The sequence below is a fragment of the Haliotis asinina genome, chromosome 8 (assembly GCF_037392515.1).
Source record: "Haliotis asinina isolate JCU_RB_2024 chromosome 8, JCU_Hal_asi_v2, whole genome shotgun sequence".
NCBI classification, from domain to species: Eukaryota; Metazoa; Mollusca; class Gastropoda; order Lepetellida; family Haliotidae; genus Haliotis; species Haliotis asinina.
The window spans coordinates 25,425,932-25,431,939 of NC_090287.1; the positions used below are offsets into that span (position 1 = coordinate 25,425,932).

At 39.8% G+C, this 6,008-nt stretch overlaps 2 pseudogenes; both read right to left on the bottom strand.

Moving 5' to 3' along the window:
* LOC137295165 (toll-like receptor 3) lies at window positions 1-1,896 on the bottom strand (annotated as a pseudogene).
* Window positions 1,897-4,052: 2,156 nt separating this feature from the next.
* Window positions 4,053-6,008, bottom strand: LOC137295166 (toll-like receptor 2; annotated as a pseudogene).

The following is a 6,008-nucleotide window of genomic DNA, read 5'->3' on the forward strand; positions in this document are numbered from 1 at the left end:
TCAATATGGACTGAAATTGTCGGACAGCACCAAGACAGTGTTTCTGCTATTTTCAAGACTCTTCACAATATTGTCAACAATGTAACACCCAGGGGTAAAATCTCTCTCATGTATACATAACTTTAAATTGACATCAGTTTCAATTTTCGGTAGCAGGTTATTTCGTATCCACCCAGAATCATCGTCACAATACAGAACAAATGCGTCAAAAATGAAAGCTTCCTCTCTCTCAGCGTTTCGCTGCCTCTCTCTAAATCTCAGCATGTAAACGCAATATCGGATGTGCCAACGCCATCTGTATGTAAGGGAGATAATCACTCAAAACACAATTGCTCCGGTGGACAGGCCAAAAATAATAGGAAACATGTAAGGTGACATTTGGCAGGTCTGTTCAGAGATGTTGGCGTCAGTGAGAGGTTTTGATAGAAGTTCTGTAGGATACCCACAGACATATTTATCGGGGGAGTAATCAAATATATTTTTATCTGATTTCATCCACGTTATGAACCAAAGATTCGCGCAAGTGCAGACATAGTTGTTATATGCTAGGTTGACATCTTTAAGTTGGTTTCTCAGATTTAGCGGGAAAATTGCTTCATGTATAACTACGATAGCATTCTCTGATAGACTTATGTGCTGGAGTTTCTTCAAGTTGTTGAATAATCCCTGTTTTAACCGCATTATTCTGTTTCCGTGAAGATCGATTGTTCGTAGTTCTACTAACGTCTACAGGACCTCGGGAAAGAATGATAATTGGCACCGTGACATTTTTATCACTTGTAAAGTGTGTAAATCACCAAGAAGTGGCCGTAAATAGGTGTCATTAAAATACAACATGGCATTGTATGACAAAGAGAGGGTTGTGAGTCCTGTACACCCTTTAAAAGCATTGGGGTTAACGATGACATTAAAATATCCATACTGAGCGATACTTGCAAGATAAACAGTTGTTATAGCACTATTGTTGAACGCATATGGCTCTATTCCGACTGTCTCTGCATATCCTTTATCTTTAAAAACGCCACTAAGGCTTAATATATTTAGTTGAGGTAGTGACGAAAATGTACCCGAGTTTATCGTCATTAATCTATTTCCATCAAAACTGAAATACTTCACGTTAATGAGACACACTAAACATTGTCTAGACAGATGTCCTATTTTATTGTCCCTAAGATCTATATCTACCACACTAGAATGGCCACTTCCAGAACAAAATCGGGGAAACATCGACAAGCGGTTCCTCTGGAGAAAAAGGTGTGTAATTCGTTTGGGTACAACGTCTCTCATTTTATATATATCATTGTCTTTGGCTGATAATGTCTGGAGAACCTTTAGATCACGAAAAACTGTAAAATCCAATGTTTTCATGTTATTTCCTTCAATGAAGAGATCTGTGATATTTAATCGAGTGAGTCCTTTGATAAACTCTCTTGTGATATGTACGCCCATCTTATTATATGATAGGCTAAGGTGTCTGAGATTCTTTTGCCGGCTGTAGAAGGTTTGTTTTAGAGTTACTTCAGACACATCATTATAGTCAAGAAGAAGAACTTCAAGCATTGTAAGATCCTGAAAAGCATCGCTGGAGATCATTTTAATACTGTTGTTGGTAAGTATTAGAACTCTTATGTACGTCATGTGGCAAAAAGTTATTCTTGATATGCTTTCTAAATAGTTTAGCAGCTGAGTTGAGGGGTTCAGGTCACGAATCGTTGTAAGGTTTCATCCATTACCTACACATATGACGCATTTCGATGTGCGGTTACACATGTTATTGAAATAGGGTGTAGACTGCTCTCCGCACTTTACTCGGTTGAGGTTCCTAGTCACTGTTCCCTGCGGTGTCCCACACATGGTAAGTACTAAAATCAGAGGGAGTATGTGCATCATTTTCATCCAGTCCAAATATTTCCAAAATCTCAATCTGCAGAAATAAACGAAAGAAGATCATATTTACATGTTTTTAAGTGTACCAAAACTATCGTCATTGACGACCTAGGCTGTGTTACATTAGGTTATAACAGGTCATAACAGGTTATGTTACATCACGGATGTTTTTGTGAATACGTCAACGCCAGTTCTCGACTATGTACCAATTCCACTAGGCTTAAAATCCATCCATTTCCAACATGAACTGGCGTGGGAAAGACCTTGAAACACTTAGCAGCACAACTGGGGCGAACCAGAATACCAGGTTCCAGGTATAACCAAGGGAGAGAACTCTGTACAGCGAGATTGAATCACTCGTAAGTGCTATATCAATAGAATGAAATATTGTTACTCAAAAGGGGAATGTAGTCGTTTCTATGCATACGTGAGATACATGAAAAAAAGAAACACTGACCTTTCAGTTCTCGTACTATCTGAATAATATCCAGTCAGGATCCAATTTCTGAATTACAAATTATTACACAAAGTAGTTGGTCTGTTCATGCTGGTGTTTCAGTTTAACCTCAGGCACATTTAACATTGAGATATCTCATTATCAGCACTTATGCAGGGGAACTCGAAAACCAGGAAAATGTCTTGTCTGAATAAACACACGTCAGCATAACATGAGATACATGAATACATGACTGTCATAAAATGCGCCTGGAGAAGTATCATGACCCGAAAATACTACGTTTTATATGAACGCAACATGGATGGTACATATAGGATGAATATATATCACTACTATTAAGATTTACTAACGGTAATGAGTTTTGAGACGAGTGAGATTAGTTTTACGCAGCACTCAGCAATATTCTAGCTATATGGCGGCGGTCTGTAAATAATTGTGTCTGGACCAGACAATCCAGTGATCGACAGCAGGTGGATCGATCTACACATGTATGATATGTAGGATAAATTGACATGTGTCAACCAAATCAGCAAGCCTTACCATCCTTTCGACAAGCATGTGTTATTAACGATCAGTGCCAGTCTTGATCTTCACTAGGCCGTTTCGAGGTGAGAAACAATCACATATATTGTATTGCAGTACTGTATCCCTGAGAGAATTACAACTGAATCCGCATTTAGATTTGCACTCTGACTGAAGCTTGATAACCGTAGACTCGTGACAGGGAACGGTTAAACTTATGGAATAGAGACACAAAGTCGGGAATACGAGAAAAGTAAATCGGAAGATGTGCGCTTGGCAAAGCTTTCGCGAGGCAAGGACACAAGAGAGAGAGAGAGAGAGAGAGAGAGAGAGAGAGAGAGACAGAGAGAGAGAGAGAGAGAGAGAGAGAGAGAGAGAGAGAGAGAGAGATGGACTGAGCAGAATAAACCCACGTGGATATATATGAGCCAGTATATGAATGTATGAATGTAATGCGGTCAGTTATGAGTAGCGGTCGTCCCAACCCTCACTCCTTGACTTAGCATCCTTGGACGGACCTAATGAGCGGGGATCCTGAGCTACTATGTCCCCTGACATGGAACGGCCATACTTTGTAGGTAACTGACGTAGGATTTACTAACGCCCAATCACCATAAGCCTGTGTGAAGACCAGCTAAGGCGACAGGCGGCTGGCACCGGAGTTCTCATGTGCGCTGCCTCTATGCAGGCCTTCAAGACGGAAGAGGCTTCAGCCAAAGCACAATCGTGACCCCCTACCAGCCCCCTTGATACCCACCCACATCCACCCGATCGTGCCGATATTAGCAACACGATTCCAACGTCAGCTCCAAGGTGAACCCATACTCTATCAGTCACACTCGCTGTGCAGGGCCTCAACTCCATTTATCTAGCTAAAGTCAAAATACGCAAACTCTACAATAAATGCATCACAAACTGCAGGGGACAATATATGCAAGAAATATTTTGTGTGTCTGATATTGATAGAAGTCTGCTAAAATCAAACATATATTAAAGTTCATAACGAAGGAATTTGAAACTACAACCGTCTGCATGCCCATCATACATACTTGTTTGTTGTTGTGTATATAAATTTCTTCCAATGCTGTAGTTAAAGCAGGGATCCTCAAATTCAGACAGCACACAACACTTAGTCCATGCCCTGATTGTTTACTTTCTCTGTAGGGAATATTTTATTATGTAACACTTATCCTTCTAAACATTGTCGCATCCAGAAAACATGTCTGTCTTATTCTTCCTTTGGACAAAGTAATATATGTAGTCGTCTGGAAGAGTGCATACAGTGATGTCATGTTTCGCGACTCAATGTTCTCAAGCAGCACCACCAACAGGTAACCCTCGTCCTTCTCCAGACCCCGTTTCTGGATCAGAGCCAGCTCACACTGACAACATGGACTCAGAATGAAAGAACTAGACAGCACCATGATGGCCTTCCTGCTGCTTTCCAAACTGGTTACAATGTTGTCAACTATGTATTCTCCAGGAATAAAGTCTCTTTCGTGGATACTTAGCTTAAAATTGGCTTCGTCTCCCATCCTTGGTATGATAATATTTTTTATCCAGGGTGAATCATCTTCACAGTACAACACAAAAGCGCCATAGGTGTATACCGTTGCATCCATTTGTTTCCTTCTTTGTATCTCAACATGTGGATACAATAGCGAATGCGCCAACGTAATCTATAGGCAATGGAGAGAACTACTATCAACACTATTGAAACTATGGACAGACCGTAGATTATGGGAAACACATAAGGAGAGATTCGACAAGCCTCTTCAGAGATGTTGGCATCAGTGAGAAGTGTTGATTTGAGGTTCAGTGGGTATCCTCATTGATAGAACTCAGGAATGTCAATGAATTTACTCGTCCCTTCCTTCACCCACATGATGAGCCAAAGATTAGCCCACGTACAGACAAAATTATTGAAAGCCATGTTCACTGTAGACAGTTGCTCTCTTATTGATGTTGGAAATGGAGCTTCTCTAACCACCTCAATGGAATTGTGAGAGAGATTCAGAATTTGCAAGTTAGTGAAAACTTCCGGAGGGACAGACATAATTTTGTTTCCATGAAGATCAATATGTGTAAGTTGCTGGTGGTTAGATATTACCCTGGGAAAATATAACTGACACCTTGCCATTCGTAGCACCTCTAATTTGTCAAGTCCAGAAAGGTGGTTCTGAAGATAGATGTTGTTTAAATAGATCATAGCGTTGTAGGACAGGTCCAAATAGGCATCCTCTCAGTGCCTTCGGGTTGACAAGGTGATCCAAATATCCAAATTTAGCAATGCCTGAAAGAGTAAGCCTTTCCAGTGTACTATTACTGAATGTATATTCCTCCTGTACCTCATCGATTGAGTAACTTCTGAAAGCATTACCAACAGAAATCTGTCGAATATTTGACATTGACGAAAAAGTATTTGAGTAAATTTTCCACAAAAGTTGTCTGTAAAAGTTACGTGTTCTAAATCTGTAAGACATTTCAAACTAGTATTTGACACACGTGCAATGACATTTTCACTTATATCTAAAGTTCGTATTTGGGAATAATTGATGTTACTACAAAATCTGGGAATGTCGTTGTAAGGCACACTTAAAAAACGTAGTGACTTCAGACGACATATCACAGAAAAATTAAAATGCGTGATATGATTGTGTTCAATTTTAAGAGTATTCAGTTTGAGTCGTCAAAGTCCATGCACAAAGTCCTCTGTACGATTTCGAAAATATTTGTTATTTGACGCATCAATAGAGCGAACTGTGTCTTGAAGACTGTTGAATGATTTCTGAAGAACCAGAACGTGTACATTGTTGTACCTAAGATCCAGGACCTCCATCCGTGACATATGTTGAAATGCATCACCAGAAGGGTATGTGATGCTGTTGTTCCGAAGAATTAGGATTTTTAACTGTGTCATATTTCGAAATGATTTTCTTGTTACCACTCCTAGGAAGTTCGATGAAAAGTCCAATTTTGTTACTGAAGTTTGTATGTCCGGAATTCGTGTTAGTTCTCCTCCCCTGTTTCTGCAACTGACACAGTTTGGAGAACATTTGTACAACTTTTCGAAACACTCTATAAGGACCTGTCCACATGATACATGTTCTTCCTCTTGAAAGTATACAATCGTTCCTGTCAT